The following is a 19,990-nucleotide window of genomic DNA, read 5'->3' as shown; positions in this document are numbered from 1 at the left end:
GGGGAAATGAGGAAACTGTTGAAGTCCACATTGATGCCCTGGGGTTGCAGTGTTCCGAGGCAGAAGATGAGGCGTTCTTCCTCCAGGCATCGGATGGTGAGGGAGTGGCCCAGGATCTCCATGTCCTTGGCAGAGTGGGAGGGGGAGTTGAAATGTTGGGGTTGATTGGTGCGGGTGTCCCAGAGATGTTCCCTAAAGCACTCTGCTAGGAGGCGTCCAGTCTCCCCAATGTAGAGGAGACCGCGTCGGGAGCAACGGATACAATAAATGATATTGGTGGATGTGCAAGTAAAACTTTGATGGATGTGGAAGGCTCCTTTAAGGCCTTGGATGGAGGTGAGGGAGGAGGTGCGGGCGCAGGTTTTGCAATTCCTGCGGTGGCAAGCGAAAGTGCCAGGACGGGAAGGTGGGTTGTAGGGGGGCGTGGACCTGACCAGGTAGTCACGGAGGGAACGGTCTTTGCGGAAGGTGGAAAGGGGTGGGGAGGGAAATATATCCCTGGTGGTGGGGTCCGTTTGGAGGTGGCGGAAATGTCGGCGGATGATTTGACTCCCACAGCTACCTGGATTACACATCTTCCCACCTTACCTCCTACAAAAATGCCATCCCACATTCCCAATTCCTCCACCTCTGCCGTATCTGCTCCCAGGAGGACCAGTTCCACCACAGAACACACCAGATGGCCTCCTTCTTTAGGGACCGCAATTTCCCTTCCCACGTGATTAAAGATGACCTCCAATGCATCTCGTCCACATCCCGCGCCTCCGCCCTCAGACCCCAACCCTCCAACCGTAACAAGGACAGAACGCCCCTGGTGCTCACCTTCCACCCTACCAACCTTCGCAAAAACCAAATCATCCGCTGACATTTCCGCCACCTCCAAACGGACCCCACCACCAGGGATATATTTCCCTCCCCACCTTTTTCCACCTTCCGCAAAGACCGTTTCCTCTGTGACTACCTGGTCAGGTCCACGCCCCCCCTACAACCCACCTTCCCGTCCTGGCACTTCCCTTGCCACCGCAGGAATTGCAAAACCTGTGCCCATACCTCCTCCCTCACCTCCATCCAAGGCCCTAAAGGAGCCTTCCACATCCATCAAAGTTTTACCTGCACATCCATCAATATCATTTATTGTATCTGTTGCTCCCAATGCGGTCTCCTCTACATTGGTGAGATTGGACGCCTCCTAGCAGAGCGCTTTAGGGAACATCTCTGGGACACCCGCATCAATCAACCCCATCGCCCAGTGGCCTAACATTTCAACTCTCCATCCCACTCTGTCAAGGACATGGAGGTCCTGGGCCTCCTTCACCACCGCTCCCTTACCACCCGATGCCTGGAGGAAGAACGCCTCATCTTCCGCCTCGGAACACTTCAACCCCAGGGCATCAATGTGGACTTCAACAGTTTCCTCATTTCCCCTTCCCCCACCTTACCCCAGTTCCAAACATTCTGGAAATAGTGTACAGTGAGATGGGGCCATGTGGGCTATCTATGTGATTGGTCAGGCAGGTTTGGTAAGATACATTGGGAAAACTCACTAAACTGCATTGCAGAGATGCCTCCAAAAAATTGGCAATTCCCAACTTTGGAATAAAAGCCCAGTAACTCTGTTTTCTCTCCACAGATACTGTCAGAGTTTCTGAGTTTTTCCAGAACATGTTGTTTCTCTTTCAGATCTCCAACCTCAGCAATTGCTCTTCCAGGGTTGGAATAACTTTATTCATGCTGCCTCAATAGAAGGTAGCTCAGAGAATAACATAACAAATTGCTCAGATATTGTGTTATACCACAGTACCTGAGCGTGGCACTATACTGAGACAGAATAGTTTTAATTTGTATTTGATAATGTTGGTTATATTCCTGAAGTAATTGAACCTGATGAATAATATATCACCTTTATTAGAGACAAAAGTGGGGGGAAATATGTGAGGTAATTCAACAGTAGCGTTTGTTAAAACAGAATTACACTATTACATGGATTTCAATGTATAATCTTGAGCACTGAAGTCAAAGATACACTTTGTGAGTTAAACAAACAAATATGAAGAAACACTATCTGTGTATTGCTATTTTGGAACACTTGGGGAAATGCCTTTTCCGAGTCTTTACATCGCCCGTCGATGTTTGTGTACTCTCTAGCATCACCACAGACCAAGGACCAGGTGATACTGGTGGTATATGAGGCTGGTTGTTATCGTCATTATTGGCGGGGACCTACTAACATTGGTGATGTTGTAGGACTTTGTGGACTGGCTTCTCTCCCGTTTTTTAGTTTTTTTTTGGTGGGGTTCGGCCGGTCCTTGTCTCGGTGAAGGATCTTATCTCACCGTTTACGGTTATTTGCTCACTTGTCACTGAAGCGTTATAAGAGTTCAAGTGTCAGTGACAGAGTGAGTCTTGATATCTTTTGGGCAAACGTATCATATCTCTCGATGCCAAGGAATTTCATGAGGCGGTTATTCATATCCAGCCACTTGCCTCGTGCACCCATCATGAAGCCAAAGTATTTGGGGTCCACGCCTCCCGTCAATTCCGTGACCTCGGCATTCAGGTGTTTATATTTCTCTTGTTTTTCCTGCTATGCTGTTTCCAGTGCTTTACTATCATTCTCCTACCACACTGTGACATCTACAACCGCGATCTTTTGCTCTTTTCTAAATATGAGATCAGGCTTCCATAGGGATCCGTCTTTGGCAAACAGCCTGGGCTCCACGTACGATGTCCAACCGTACTTACTGACATGTTTCTGCAACTGGTCAGCGATCTTGTTATGGTGTTTTATTCAAGCATTTTTCACAAATGGTCAGCATCCTGAGATGTGTGATATGGTCTCGTTTGCCGTCTCACATCTTCAGCATAGTTTGTTTCGGGTTTGGCCTTTTTCTAGATAATGTAGTTCTTGTCGGGTACAGGTTACACCTCAAGAGCACAATGTTTATGAATCTAGAGGATTTTTGTTGTACTCCGGCTTTTGTCCAAGAATTAGAGATCTTGTCATCTCTAAAGTACTGGATGCCTGCCCTTGACATTCCAGCTTTTGCCACTTTTCGAATTCCCACTCCCTCCAGCCAGCATACCTATTGGGTGGTTTTGGTCACCCCGCGCTTGCCTCCTGGAGTGCAGGCATGATGTCTTGGATGGCGGTCATTGGGTCAATTTCCCCTTTGCCACTGTTGCAGCTACTGGGTTGGAAATTTTCAATTTCCTTGAGGACCTTGAGCTCGCGCAGTCCCGCAACGGTCTCTGTGTTGCTGTCTCGTTTATATTGAAAGGAGGCCCGAATGACCACATCACTGGACATGTCGAATGCCTCGCGTTTGCAAACAATCGAAGATGGGATTTGCACTTCCAGTTTTGGGGTGCCTAGACCGCGGTTCCTATTGCTAGCGTATAGCACTCCATCAGCGGTATGAGGTGGTAGGTGTAGGAATTCTTTGGTGGCATTACCGTGGGCGGCACGGTGGCACAGTGGTTAGCACTGCTGCCTCACAGCGCCAGAGACCCGGATTCAATTCCCGCCTCAGGCGACTGACTGTGTGGAGTTTGCACGTTCTCCCCGTGCGTGGGTTTCTTCCGGGTGCTCCGGTTTCCTCCCACAGTCCAACGATATGCAGGTCAGGTGAATTGGTCATGCTAAATTGCCTGTAGTGTTAGGTGAAGGGGTAAATGTAGGAGAATGGGTCTGGGTGGGTTACGCTTCGGCGGGTCGGTGTGGACTTGTTGGGCCGAAGGGCCTGTTTCCACACTGTAAGTAATCTAATCTAATCTAATTACGGATTATTTGGTCCAGTTTTATGAGAGTAGCCTGTGATGCTTCTGTCAGGATCAGATGGAAGTACAATCAGGGGTTGACATGTATCTTTAGGATCCAGCCGTTGTCGTGGTTGGAGAGGTGCTGCTGTATTCCTTTAACCCAGGACTTAAGCTTGTCCTCCCACTCCCCTTCTGCCACACCTGCCCATGGATCGATGCGGGCACCCAGGTATTTCTCTGTGTCGCCTGGGGGTATGTAGACTATGGACTCGTCCCGCAGCTTCCAGTTTGTGAAGTGATTGTACAGGAAGGTTTTCCTTTTAAGCGTGAAGTAGAATCTCTTCGTCTTTGCTGTGTTAATACTGAGGCCTGTATGGTCACAGTACGCCTGGAGCAGCTTCAGATTCCTAGTCATACCAGTGTGTGAGTCGCTTAGAAGGGCAATGTCATCCGTGAAGGTCAAAGTCGAGCAGTTGACTGTTCTGCTGCCCAGGGGCATGGAGACCCCTGAGTTAGCCATCTCCAGACACCATTCCAATGGATCCAAAGCGATGTTAAATAATATTGGTGAGACTGGGTCACCCTGCTTTACACCCCTCTCAATGGTTATTGGGGTGGTTAAGTTTCTGTTCCCTTCCACCACTGTTGTGTTGCCAGTGTATAGGTCTTCAATGAAACTTACAAAGGCTTTGGGTAGTTTCACTCTTTGCAAGGATTTGATCAATAGCTTGTGCCCAACCAAGTCAAACGCTTGCGCTAGATCGACAAAGACAACTGCGAGGTCCTTACGATTGTGCTTTGCTCCCTTAATGATGTTTTCAAGGACAACAATGTTTTCATTGCATCCGGGAGTGCCTGGGGTTTATTTTGACTGTTTCACTCAGGCGTTTTGCCATTATTTTCGTGAACAGCCGGAGCAGCATTGGACCGATAGTTATTGGTCGCCAGTCGTCAATGCTTTTCAAGCGGTCCTTATCCTCGCACTTAGGGATCAGGACTTTTCAACTCTTTTTTAGTGAATTAGGTATCATGCTTGACTTTAGCCATAGGGAGAAGAGACAGGGTAGACAAGTTTACTCTTGCTCATGGATTGTTCTTATGTCCTGTAGTTTCAGGTCATCTGGTCCAGCAGCACTGTTCTCTTCTATCCCCTTGATGGCCGCTTCAACCTCTTCTACCTCTATGGGTTTCATCAAGCACCCGTCATCGACTTTGCCTGTGTATGGGGCATACTTATTTATGTTTGATTTTTTATTTGGTGCTGACAGTTTCTCACGGAAACATGTCTCCAATTCCTCTTTTGAGAGAGAACAAGCGGATGAGGTCGGCGCCCCCATGATCTCGCGAGCTAGTTAGCGCCGGTTAGTTTTGTAAAGCTGCTGTGTCGCTCTAAACAGCGCTTTACGTGCTGCCCACTATTTTTTGGCTCCGGTATTGCTACTGGGCCTTTTGTCTTTCTTGGTCCGATCTTTTTGAGGCCTCTTGTGTTTATCCTGTCTTTTCCTATTATTCATTAGTAGGTCGGTAATATTTTCCACTAGTCCGATTCCGAGGGCAAGCGTGTCTGGGTCATACCTCGCGCTCAAGAGTTCCCCAGCTTGTGTAAGGTGGTCGTCTACGGCCCTATGATTAGGGATCGAAGCCGGTGTTCTTTGGCTGGCTCTTTGGCGTTGGGCTTGATCTTTGGAATTTTCCTGGTCACTCTCTGCCTCGGAATTGTGCGAGTCTATACCTGTCGTTGATTCGCTGATGATCGTGACGTCCGTCGGGGTGTTTGCCAGGAGCCTGCGCTTCTCTGAGATTTGCTTTGGTGTTTTGGTTTTGAGGATGCTAGCGATGGATTTGTTTATAAATTTGCATCCTACAAATCTCACCTCCAATTCCCTCAGGAGTGCCACCTCCTCCTGTGACCATACGCAGTCACTTCTCCCAGGTTTGCCCTTGACTTTGGGTGCCGGTTTGAGGCGTTTCTCGTTTTGTAGAACCGAGTGTCTGTGGCTCTCGTGTTGACCAAGGCCCGACTTCATTGGAAACCATTGATCACACGCGCTGCATGCAATGTCCCCAGTTGGGGGTTGTTTTGTTCCTTTGCATTTTGGATAATGGCAGGTGATTGAATGGTATTCTCCTGCTTTATCGCAGCATGAATATTTTGTTTGGATGTTCTTTATTCCGTGCACTTTAGTCACATGTGTCTTAAACAGGCTTACCTTGGGGAAGAGGGTATCACAGTCCTTGCAGAACAGGTCATCAACGGGATAGTGGATGATTACCTCTGAGACAGATGGTCTGTCGCACACTGGCTCAATAACAACTCCTTCCATGAAGGCAGTTGGATCAGCTGTTTCCTCGCCAGTCTCATTTATAGTTTTTTTTTAGGTCTGCGCCCTGCATTATATCTCGATAACTTTTGTTGTAGAAGGTTTGGGTGGTTATGTTTGTCTCGACCGCAGGGTGGGCTGCCCTTCCGGTGCCTTCTTCAACGTTATCTATGTCATCCATCACAGGGTGAGCCTTCTCCCTGGGAGGGGTGACCGGTCTCAGCTCCATGTAAGGTAGGAGGTAACGTCTCAAGGTCGCTGTCTCGGTCTGGACCGAGATGGACCTTGTTGCGGGTTTTAAACATGTACAACTTAATGACTTATTACAGCTTGCGGTTGTGAATGAGGCTGCGGGGAGGTCGTTTTTCCAGGACGTTTCCCAGCTGGACTGCTCTATTGAAAATGGAAGACCCATACTGGTTTCTTTGAGAGAAGGTAAGTCTAGATCACGGCTATCTCGTACTTTTTCTGGTCGTTTGGTCACCCAGCAGCCAGGACTGCTGGGCTTACCGGCGGGGCCAGCGGGGAGGCACGACACAAACTATGCATCAAAAATACGTGAAAACGTCATAGTCGGCAACTACTCCTTCCTAAGGGGGTTATGTCAGAGTTTACTCCCTCCCTTAAAAGAGTCATAGTTACTGTTAGGGGACCATAGACTACTCCTCCCTGTTTCTTCTTCCCTTTGTTGTTTCTTAACCGTACACATATGGATTCTGATCTGAAATTATTTCTTGCTTTCGCACTTATTCTATCCATACCATCAAAGTTACTCCAACACCATTTTCTTCCTTCCTGTCCTTTCACAAAGTCACATGTGCCAAGTACTTATACAATACAGTAACACAATACAGAACAGGTACAGGCCTTTGTCCCACCAAACCTGTGCTGATTCTTATTCTTTATTTAGACCCACTACTTATTGCCCTCTGTTCCCCATCACATTCACATATCTATCAAGATAAACCTTAACATTGCTAACTTGCCTGCTTCCACCACCTCCACTGGCAGTTTGTTCCAGGTACCCATTACCCTCTGTATGAAATCTTTTCCTTGCACTTCCCCTCTAAACATTCTCAGCTAAAACCTGTGCCTTCTTGTAGTTGACGTTTCCACCCTTGCAAAAAGGCTCTGACCATCCACCTGACTATGCCTCTCATTATAAAGCCTCTGAGTTTATCCAAACTCTCCTCATAACTAATACCCCCAGACCAGGCAACATCCTGGTAAATCTTCTCTGCCCCCCTGTCCAAAACATCCATGTCTGTCTGGCAGTGTGATGACCAGAACTGCACACAGTATTCCATATGTGGCTCAACTGAAGTTTTGTACAGCCGTAACATAACATGCCAAAGTTTATATTTGAAGGCAATTGTTCTGGACCCCCTTATCCACCTGCATTGTCACTTTCAGGGATGTGTGGAACTGTGCACCCAGATCCCTCTGTTTGTCATTGCTCCTGAAGTTCTGACATTTATTGTATAATTCGCACCTGAATTTGATATTGCAAAATGCATTGCCTCACATTTGTCCAGATTAAACTCCACGCGTCATTTCCCTGCCCAAATCTGCAATCTATCTATATCCCGCTGCATCCTTTGACAAACCTCCTCACCATCTGCACCATCACCTATTTTGAATTGAATTGAATTGAATTGAATTGAATTTATTGTCACATGTACCGAGACACAGTGAAAAGCTTTGTCTTGCGAGCAATACAGGCAGATCACATAATTAAGTAGCATAGATAAGTAAATAATAGGTAAACAGCGGCAAAAACAAAAACACAGGTACAGGCGAATGTTAAGGGTTTGTGAGCCCATTCAGAATTCTAACAACAGTAGGATAGAAACTGTTGCAAAACCAGCTGGTGTGAATGTTCAGGCTTCTGTACCTTCTCCCCGATGGTAGAGGTTGTAGACAAACATTGCCAGGGTGGGATGGATCTTTGAGAGTACTGGTGGCCTTTCCTTGACAGCGGGCCTAGAAGATGGATTCTATAAATGGGAAGTTGGCCTTTGTGATTGTCCGGGCCGAATTCACCACTTCACCATCTCCGATCTTGAATGGTACAGTTGCCATACCAGGTAGTGACTCATTTAGACAGAATGCTCTCGATGGTTCACCTACAAAAGTTGGCAAGGGTATTCACCGTCATGCCAAATTTCCTCAGCTGCCTGAGGAAGAAGAAACATTGGGCCTTTGTAACCAGTATGTCCACATGAAGAGTCCAAGTAAGCTTGTTGTGGATGACCATGCACAGGAGCTTGACACTCTCCACTCGTTCCACCTCTGTGCTGTTAATGTGTAGGGGGGCAGGAGTAACATCCCGCTGAAAGTCAATAATGAGTTCCTTTGTTTTGCTGGCATTGAGAACTAGATTGTTCTCAGTGCACCATTTTTCCAGGTCTTCCACCTCTCATCTGTAGAGTGTTTCATCACCATCTGAAATTTGACCGTCTATGGTGATATCATCAGCAAACTTGTAAATGGCATAAGTCTGGTATTTGGCAACGTAGTCATGAGTATACAGTGAGTACAGTAGGGGGCTGAGTATGCATTCCTGGGGGACTCCAGCTTTGAGAGTTAGTGAGGATGAAATATTGTTCCCAATCTTCACTGATTGTGGCAAATTTGTGGCAATTGATTTTGGTGGCAAATTTACTAATCAGACCATTTACTTTCTCCTCCAGATCACTTAAGTCTCTTATAAACAACAAAGGTCCCAGCACTGATCCTATGGAATATCACTAGTTACTGATTTCCATTCTGAAAAGCACCTTTCCATAGCTACTCTCTGTCTTCTATGCCAGTTTTGTGTCTATCTAGCCAGTTCATCCCAGATCCCATGAGACTTGACCATCTATACCAGCTTGCCATAACACCATAAAACTTAGGAGCAGAAATTAAGCCATCCAGCCCATCGAGTCTGCTTCGCCATTCAATCATAGTTGATAAGTTTCTCAACTTCATTTTCCCACTTCCTCCCCATAATCCTTGATCCCCTTGACAATCAAGAACCTATCTATCTCCATCTTAAATATACTCAATTACCCGGCCTCCACAGCCTTCTGTGACAGTGAATTCTATTGATTCGTCACTCTCTAGCTAAAGAAGTTTCTCATTATCTCTGTTATAAAAGATCTTTCCTTTACTCTAAGGTCTCAGGTCCTAGTCTCTCCTACCAATTGAAACATCTTCCCAACATCCACTCTGTCCAGGCCATTCAGTATTTTGTAAATTTCAGTTAGATTCCCCACATCCTTCTAAACTCCATCAAGTATAAACCCAGAGTGATCAAACATTCTCATATGTTAAGCTTTTCATTCCTGGGACCATTCTCATGAATTTCATCTGAAGACACTCCAAGGCCAGGACATCCTTCCTGAGAGCCTGCATGCAGTACTCTAAATGTGGCCTGACCAGAGTCTTATACAGCCTCAGAACTACATCCCAGCTTTTATATTCACACCCTCTAAAAATAAATGCCATCATTACAAATACCTTCCTAACTACTGACTCAACCTGCAAATTCACTTGAGACAATCTTGGATTAGAACTCTCAAGTCTCTTTGCACTTCAGATTTCTGAATTTTCTCCCCATTTAGAAAATAGCCTGTACTTCCCACCGAGGGAAGACTTTACCATGGCATACTTTACCTGCCACTTCTTTGCCCACTCTCCTAACCTGTCCTATTCCTTCTGCAGCCTCCCCACCTCCTCAATGCTACCTGTCCCGCTACCCATCTTCATACCGTCCGCAAACTTAGCCAGAATGCCCTCATCTCCTTCATCTAGATTGTTAATATTAAAGTGAAAAGTTGTGGTTCCAACACTAAGCCTTGCTACCACTGTGAGAAAGATCCTTTTATCCCCACTCTCAGCTTCCTGCCAGGTAGCCAAGTTTCTCTCCATGCTAGCACCTTGCCTCTGACACCATGGGTCCTCATCTTACTCAGTAACGTCCTGTGCAGCACTTTGTCAAAGGCCTTCTTGAAGTCCAGCTAGATAATGTCCATTGACTCTCCTTGGTCTAACCTGCTCATTACTTCCTCAAAGAATTCTAGCAAATTTGTCAGGTATGACCTACCCTTGAAACCAAGGTATGATGTACCTGAAAAAATACCTTAATAAAATCCATAAAGACAATGTTCACGGTTCTTCTCATCAACCATTCTTGTCACCTTCTCAAAAACCTCAATCAAGTTGGTGAGACATGACCTTCCCTACACAAGCAATGCTGCCTATCACTAACAAGTCCATTTGCTTTCAATTGTAAATAAATCCTGCCTCTCAGTATCTTCTCTATAAGCTTCCCCACTGCTGGCATCAGGCTCACCGGCCTGTAATAACCTGGATTATCTCTGTTTCCCATCCTAAACATTGGAGCGGCATTAGCCATTCTCCAGTCCTCTCAAACCTCACCTGAGGCCAAAGAGAATGCAAAGATGTCTGTTAAGGTCCTAACTATTTCTTCTCTCGCCTCCCATAGTATCCTTGGTGGTGCCGAGTTCCTGATCTACCTGTCAATCTTCCTTCCCACCTGTCCACACCACCCTCTCCACCAACTTTTCAAAATTGCCCCCCCACCTGCATCTACCTATTGCCATCCCAGCTAATTTCCCCATAGCCCCACGCCCATACTTATTTCTCAGTCCCCTTCATCCTCCACATTCCTGATGAAGGGCTTATGCCCAAAATGTCTACTTTCCTGCTCCTCGGATGCTGCCTGACTGGCTGTGCTTTTCCAGTGCTACACGTAGTGACTCCGCAGGACTTACCAGACACATGCCTGCTATCACAGCACTGACGGTACTAGTGGGCTCCTCCAACCCTCAGTCACGTTTATTGAAACCTGCTTTGCTGTCTCTCAAAAATGAACTTGCACAAAGTTAGCAATGACCAACATCCTGCCTGGGCCTGAGCAGACAATTGGTCTCCAACAGTCCCCCTGAGTACCAGTGAACTGTGATGCTTTCTCTCTTGGTTGGCAGTGGAGAAGTTCTAGTAATTTCCTCACCTGACTCTAATCTTGGAAAGGTACCCATCCAAGGTGGGTACAGGAGACTGCTTTGCTGATTTAGCCTGTGAGGGGTATGGTTCATCTTTTTCAGGAAGCGGGGTTGACTCGAATGGCCAATTCCTTCATGCTAGAGTCTATGCAAGCTGCTTGCACCTGCTGAAGAAAAAAGAGAGGGAATTAATTGGGAAGTAGGGGTGGAAGCTTGGGCATAACAAGGATATGTTCACAGTGGTAGCTATGGGAGAGAAGCTCAGCACTTGACAATGAATCTTACCTTGGTGACTGAGACATAGATGTGATGAATACACCACATGAGCAGTCACAGTCCACTCCCACTAAGACAAGGATCCTATCCCTATAGTGGGCAAGCACGCCACTGTTGCCCACCCTTTATTTACCCTCTTTGGATTATTTGGGCTATTTTCAGGGCAGGAATTGAGGGGGATAAAAGTGGCTGTTGTGTTGGTGCAGTTGGAGAAATGTAATGAGGTGTTCCGAGTGAGAGAGTAGGAGGCACAATTGGCATGTGGGTTATTAAACTAGAAGGAGGGGCTATGGGATGACAGAGAGGAAACGTATTGAGGAAAGATACTGCATGCAATAGTGAGAGTGGTGAACCATAAACCTTGATAAGAGGTAGGAACAATTGTGGAATTAGAGTGAGCATGATGTAGCAGAGAGGAGATGGTGGCACTCAGCCTTACAGAGGACAGGTCATTCACCTTCTTCTTGTACTGCTGAGTGCTCTTCTGGATAGTGGGTACTATACTGACGCAGGTGGCATCTTCAGGCCAGGCTGGCACGGTCTGCTGTCATAGTCTCCTCTGGGGATCCTGGGGAAGGAATTTCAATAATGTCCAATGCCCCATCCGTCAGCGCTTACAGGTTCCTGTTGGCAATGCAAAGGGCCAACGTTCCTCTTTGGCCAGCACCAGAGCAATTCTATTCAGAAATTGGACATTGAAGTCCAGTTCCTGGTTTGCAATGTTTGAATCTGGTGCATATCTGAGCTTTAAATATTTTACCAGCATTGAGAACACTTGAGGATCCCAGCAGTGGTGAGCATTACCACCAATGGTCAGCAGAACAGTGGCGACATGGAGGCATGGTGTGTAGTTAGTGAGATTAGCCGCAGTTCACAGACAGAAATCTTCCATGAAACTCCTCAGAATTAACACTTACGCAAAATTTGGGAAAATTCAGCCCCACTTTATGATTCTAGTGTCTCTGCTGGTTTAAGCATTGATGTGAAAGACTGCAAGTCATTGTAAAGATAAACATTTGGACTGAGGAAAGTCTAGCTCAGGCAATGCTGAAACAAAAAAAAACATGAAATACTAAAAATAAACAACAACTCTGACAAAGTGTGTATAGCAATGAAGCGAGGTTAATGAAGTCAGGTGTAAGCATTCATCAGAATTGCAAGTATTCTTTTTCTGCATCCTTTAGCTGTGATTAAGCTCTCATTTGCATTTCTTGACATGAAAGTGGCCAATCTATCATCTTCACACAACTTCTTTGTGATTGATATTTAAGCCCCTCTTTGGTATTGTTGAGATTTATCAAGAGGCAGTTAATGTAGCCAAGAAAAATAGCCTGTTTGATTTGATGGTTTCAATTTGCTACATCACAGTATCCTGTCAATGATCAATTGATATTCAAAGTGAGAACATTCTGAACTCATGCATCAAATGCTTTATTATGAGTGAAGAAGTGATCTGTAAAGGCATTAGTAATTATCCTGAATATTTCAGCACAAAACATGATCCAGTGCAGTTTGATTGGCTAATTACACAAATGAGCTGAAAATGTGTTGCTGGAAAAGCGCAGCAGGTCAGGCAGCATCCAAGGATCAGGAGCATCGACGTTTTGGGGATAAGCTCTTCTTCCTGAAGAAGGGCTTATGCCCGAAACGTCGATTCTCCTGTTCCTTGGATGCTGCCTGACCTGCTGCGCTTTTCCAGCAACACATTTTCAGCTCTGATCTCCAGCATCTGCAGTCCTCACTTTCTCCCCTAATTACACAAATGAATCAAGCTGAAAATAGTGTTTTCCATTCTCTGGGCTAACTCTAAAGGAGTCTCAGTTGAATGAGTGGATTTGCAAAAAGGGGGAACTAGGATTCCATGGTTCAGTAATAAAGCCAGTATTTTCCGACGCCAATCTTTGATGAGATTATTAGTTCGAACAAAGTCCAAATAAGACAGTCTCCGGGTTGTATGCTGATTCACTTGGTAAATTAAGAATACCAATGAGACTTTGTGTGGTTTGTTTCTTTGGTCTTTTGCTTTGTGTCAATTTCTGTGAGGAGATTTCAGGTAACAAGGTGATGTCTGGTACAGTCAGGACTGAGCGTAAAATGTCTGGTTCCTGTCAATCTCAATGTGTCTATGCCAGTACTTCAGAATGGGGGTTGGGTTCCTGGTCTGATTTAGGACTAGCTATTACAGAAATCAATTATCCTGGATTACAGCCACTCTTCAAGTTAATTGAGTTTCTTCTTCTTGGATCTTCCTTTGAACATTGGGCCAAATTTAGACTCCATTGGGAGCTGTTTCATATCATGAGAGTGGTTCCGTGACTGATGTGATATATTGCCTTATATGTTCCCATTAATGTAATAACATACTGTAAAAACAGCGTACATCTGTCTTCATCACTGAACTCCATTGATAGTATTTGGAATCTATACCAAATCCCAGAGTAAGGAAATTCTTGTCAGGGATTACAGGCAAAAAGGACAATCATTAATTTAGAATGCAAACTAATAGGATTTATTGAAGAACAAAGATCAACACTTAGTATTTCATTAGTTCAGGCAAGGCGTGGTTGATATATTCTACACATGTCAGTCTGTCTTTCTATTGATTACAGGATTTCTGGGGTCTGCTTGGTTTGATGAACCTGAACTTTTAACTCATGAAGCACTTTGAGGTCTTTACGTAGTCAATTTAATTCTAATACATGTACAAAACCCTGTTCCCAGCTTGAAAACTTCAGCTGCTTTTGCCTCGGTTACCTCACCTTCTGCCACCACAGCGTCTTGCTTCACTCTTCCTGTACAGCTGCTGATGAAAGCTCTCTGTTAACAGCAACTGCCTGACAAAGACTTTAGCTTTGACTTTCCCTTAAGATCCTAATAGTGAACCCTAATGCTGATCTAATAGTTGTTGATGCATTTCATAGGGCAAATATCTCACATTTGATAGCTACCCACAAACTGGCAAGGCTCTGGGCAACTGCTAACACTTAACCTTCTGCCTCAGCAAAAGCTCCCGTCACTCGTCCTCTTGATAAATGCTAACCCGTCCCGGCTAGTGCATATAACCCTGGCAAATATCCTATTGTACCCTTTTTGCAGGCAGCCCTGGCAACATTCTGTTCAAGTTGTAAATTCCTGTGAAAGCAACTAACAACGTTTCAACAAATGTTTATAACACCCAATTAATGGAGAGTGGACGTCCCATTGTTTACCTGCAACAACTTAATTTTAATTTACCCCCTATATTTACAAATCTTGACCAATGATAGAAGCGATTCTGGCTTCCCTTCAAGAACTAAACCTTAACCTGTACTCCTTATTTGCAATTCTTGCCCTCAGCCATGCTTCTAGCAGTCAGAATCCCAGTTTTGACTCCTGTTTACTTGCAACCCAAATACAAAATGTGTTCCAGCTACAACTTCAGTTACCTCCTGTGAGTTTTCTGTTCCATTCCTGCTTTAAACACTTAAAGAAATGCTAACTTAAAGTCTTAGCAACATCTAAATAATACACACAAATTTAGGTCTTTCATCAGTAACCTTATATCCAGTACAGTTTGATAATAAGTCTTATTAGTTGTACAATTACATCAGTAAGGTGAAGTCTAACACTATTAATGTAATTTATACATGAAAATAAACAGCAATTAATGCTGAACATATTTCTATTTCTGCATCCTAATGTTGTAACATACGTGTTAAAAATGTATATGTTAAATGTCAATAGTTAAGAAGTCTTCTGTTTAAATTACCTTACACAATTCTCCCCATTTTCTTCTCTCCTGAAGGTGATGCTTTTACTGGCATATGTTTGCTCATATAATTATGGAGAACTAAACACCCAAAGCCAATGTCATCTTCAATCAGAATCCAAAAACTTGTATTTTTGAACAGATTCTACTTCCTTGGGAATATTACCAACATAATCAAACACAAATCAAACCACTCTGTCTCTGTATATTTCCATCTGTTGAAATTGCAATAGATTGGCATATCTGAGTACTTTGTCCACTTAGTTCAGCAATGCAAATATTGCTGAGGCTAAGGATCTGGAAGATAAATAGAAAGTTTTGGAAAAACTCAGCAGGTCAAGAGACAAGCAGAGTTAGTATTTCAAATCTAACACTGAAGAAGACTCGCATTGGAGTTGAAAGATTAACCATGTTTTATTTATTCATTCACAGGATGCGGGCATCACTGACTGGACCAGCATTTATTGCCCATCCCTAATTGTCCAGAGGGCAGTTAAGAGTTAACCACATTGCTGTGGGTCTGGATTCACATGTAGGTCAGACAAGGTAAGGATGGCAGGTTCCCTCCCTAAAGGACATTAGTGAACCAGATGGGTTTTCTCCAACAATTGACAATAGTTTCATGCTCATCGTTAGGTTCTTAACTCTAGAGTGAGTACAGTATTATGATTTTGAGTTTGAAAGATTGTGGCTATCTGGATTGATTTTTTTTTAGAGGGCAATGAAAATACATTGAGTCTTCTTATAAAAACAATGCATTTCTTAGAAATGATGTGGTACTAGTGAATTGCTGATCTTGTTTGCATGATATTGCCTCAAGGAAAACATATAATCGTTTCCTTCACTAAACGATATTAGTGAACCAGGGGGCTTTTTCTGACAACTGATTCACGGTCAACATTAGACTTTTAGTTCCAGATCTATTAAAATTGAACTTAAATTCTAACATCTGCTGTGGCAAAATTTGAACCCGGGACCCCAGAACATTTCTTGGGTTTCTGGATTAACAGTCTAGTGATAGCATCATTAGTCCATTGCCTCTCCTTGATTCAGGCATGTGAAGAAGTTGGGCCAGCGTTTATTTGCCATCCCTTGGTGCCTTTGAGTAGGTGTACAAAGTTAAAAATCACACAACAGGTTTATTTGGAAGCACTAGCTTTCAGAGTACTGCTCCTTCATCAGGTGGCTGAGCAGGTGAGCTACCTTCTCGAGTCACTGCAGTCCATTTGCTGTAGGCACACCCCCAATACTGTTAAGGAGGGAGTTCAGGGCTTTGATTCAGAGACACTGGAGAAATAGCAATATATTTCCTAGATAGGATGGTGAATGATTTAGAGTAAAAACTTGCAGGTGGTAGTATTGCAAAGGATCCATTGAATTAGTGCATCTCGATGGAAGTATCTTATCACTTTGAAAAGTGCCGTCTAAGGAGCCAGCAAAACAGAACCAGGAAATGGATAATTTTATTGCTTGATCTTGCAAAGGAACACACAGAACATATATGTAAGAAATCATCACTTACTACACCCAAACTCAAGAAATGGGAATAATTAATGTCTCTTTTGTGGATTGGTTCGACTCATTATTAGTGTTAACCCTTATCTTTCCTAAGTATCTTAAACCTAATATGAAAATGATTACACAACACCAGGTTATAGTCCAACAGGTTTAATTGGAAGCACACTAGCTTTCGGGGCGACGCTCCTTCAGTGAAATTATACATCACACTGCAAATTTTTGCTATAAATTCTGTGTTACGATCGAGCCCTCCACAATCACCTGATGAAGGAGCGTCGCTCCGAAAGCTAGTGTGCTTCCAATTAAACCTGTTGGACTATAACCTGGTGTTGTGTGATTTTTAACTTTGTACACCCCAGTCCAACACCAGCATCTCCGAATTATGAAAATGATAACTGTGACCACTCTTGGCACCTTGAGGTATTTGCCACCTTGGTGCTAAGTAACAGTTGTTTGAGAAAGTTCATTGCCACCAGTGCTTCATTGCCTTTGCTTTGTCTTGAGTCTATGCAGTGATTAGAAGTAGTGTATATAAAATGGTTAGAATATATATAGAAGAGGCACTGTTCTTAGATAAGAAGAAGTTTATTGCATGACAACAACAAGACAACTACATTTGGTCAGGCATAAGCCCTAGGACTTTAGGAAGCGTTACAGATACATCTACTCCTTTCAAAAGCTGTAGCAGATCCCCTTGTTACCATTCACAGACTATAAATGATATCAGTAGAATGTAACATGAAGATTAACACCTTCAGAACCATTTCCTCATACAACACTAACCACAGTTCAGTTGCGAGTACCAAAGAGTATACATGCACAAAGAGGAACTCAGCATTATTCTGAAGTGATAAAAAGCAGCAGACATTTTGAAAGTCAGTGCTTCATTTAGTTTGTGATTTTCCAATTGGAAACTTAATCAGATTTACCTCGGAAGGGCAAGCGGATGCAGGAATGGTGGATGAGTAAATCCAGCAGGTGGGGAAGCTCCACATCATCAGCCCAGCATCTGCCTGTGCTTCTCCCTCAGCTCCCAGCAGCCCCAGTATCCCAGCATTCCCGGCATAGACTGTGGTCTGTCACAAGCCCTGTCTGTGCATGTGTGGGGGCCTTTTGGTGTCATGGATAATCAGTCTACATTTCAATAAAAACTTAATTGGCTGTAAAGTGCTTTGGGATATTGTGAAGCCATGAAAAGTTTCATATAAAAATGGATGCTGTCAGAGAAAAGGCTGAGAGGAGATTTGATAGAGGTTTTAAAAATTGTGCACTGCCTTGTTGTGGTAGATAAGGTGAAACTGTTCCTAGTCTTTAAAAGAAGAATGGGAGGGCATAGATTTAAAGTGCTATGCAAACGAGGCAAGGATGATGTGAGATAAAAATGTTTTCACACATATAGGGTAGGGAATGCACTGCCTGGAAATGTGGTGGAGACTGGTTCAATTGACTTGGAGGTGCGGTGTTGTCCACGTCATTCCTCATCACAATGAACGTGTCAGCATCAGCATCCCCCACGATGATGTCATCAAGATAACAGCCTCAGTACTCAATACCAACAACTGCCAATCTCCGAGCACTATGCTGCAACTCATCCGCTCCATCCTCAACCACAACATTTTCATCTTTGACAGCTCTTCATCCAGACACAGGGAACAGCCAGGGGGTCCAAATCTGCACCCCAATATGCCAACGTTTTCATGCAGAAGTTCAAACAAGACTTCGTTTCTGCACAGGACTTCCAACTAACATGATACACCCGATACATTGATGACATTTTCTTCCCCTGGACCCATGGTGAGGTGTCACTGAAACAACTGCACATGATATCAATGAATTTCATCCCACTATCAAACTCACCCATGGACTATTCTTTAGAATCTGTCTCATTCTTGGACACATGCATCTCCATCAAGAATGGGCACCTCATTCTATTGCAAACCCACGGATAACCTCACAATGCTACTCTTTTCCAGCTTCCACCTGAAACACATCAAAACAGCCATCCCCTACGGACAAGCCCTCCGCATACACAGTATTTATTCGGCTATGGAGGAATGTGGCAGACACTTGGAAGTGCTCAAGGATGCCCTCATGACAGCAGGGTACGATGCTCAACTCATTGGCCACCAGTTCCAGCATGCCACAGCAAGGAACCAAATGACCTCCTCTGGAGACAGACACAGGCTGCAACAGATAGGGCACCCTTCGTTGTCCAGTACTTCCCAGGAACCGGAAAACTACGCCATGTTCTTTGCAGTCTGCAAAACATTATCAATGAGGATGAGCACCTTACCAAGACCTTCCCCACGTCTCCACCTCTCACCTTTAAACAATCACCAAATCTTAAACAGACCATTGTTTGCAGCAAACTGCCCAGCCTTCAGCATCACATCGACCACAAGACTGTACAACCCTGTTAAGGCAACTACTGTAAGATGTGTCAGACTGTTGACATGGATACCACCAAATCATGTGGGAACACCTCACGCCATGTACGCAGTGAGTACTCATGTCACTTGACCAACACTGTCTATCTCATATGCTGCAGGCAAGGATGCCCTGAGGCATGGCACACTGGCAAGACTGAGCAGATGCTATGACAATGATCTCACAAAGAATTAAGGACTATGAGGAGACAGTGCTGGTAAGTGGAGTTGAAATGCCCATCAGCCATGATTGAATAGCGGAGTGGACTCAATGGGCCGAATGGCCTTACTTCCACTCCTATGTCTTATGGTCTTATAGACAATGGATGAATGGCCACCATGCAATAGTCACCAGGTAGGAATGTTCCCTCCCAGTCGGGGAACACTTCAGCAGTCCAGGACATTCGGCCTCGGACCTTCTGGTGATCATCCTCCAAGGCAGACTTCGGTACAGGCAACAACAAAGAGTCATAGGGTCATAGAGATGTACAGCATGGAAACAGACCCTTTGGTCCAACCTGTCCATGCCGACCAGATATTCCAACCCAATCTAGTCCCACCTGCCAGCACCCGGCCCATATCCCTCCAAACCCTTCCTATTCATATACCCATCCAATGCCTCTTAAATGTTGCAATTGTACCAGCTTCCACCACATCCTCTGGCAGCTCATTCCATACACGTACCACCCTCTACATGAAAATGTTGTCCCTTAAGTCTCTTTTATATCTTTCTCCTCTCACCCTAAACCTATGCCCTCTAGTTTTGGACTCCCCCACACCAGGGAAAAGACTTTGCCTATTTATCCTATCCATGCCCCTCATAATTTTGTAAACCTCTATAAAGTCACCCCTCAACCTCCAACACTCCAGGGAAAACAGTCCCAGCCTGTTCAGACTCTCCCTATAGCTCAAATCCTCCAACCCTGGCAA

Source organism: Chiloscyllium plagiosum, chromosome 24 (genome assembly GCF_004010195.1).
Source record: "Chiloscyllium plagiosum isolate BGI_BamShark_2017 chromosome 24, ASM401019v2, whole genome shotgun sequence".
NCBI classification, from domain to species: domain Eukaryota; kingdom Metazoa; phylum Chordata; class Chondrichthyes; order Orectolobiformes; family Hemiscylliidae; genus Chiloscyllium; species Chiloscyllium plagiosum.
The sequence above is the reverse complement of the archived record's forward strand: the minus strand, read 5'-3'. Positions refer to the sequence as shown.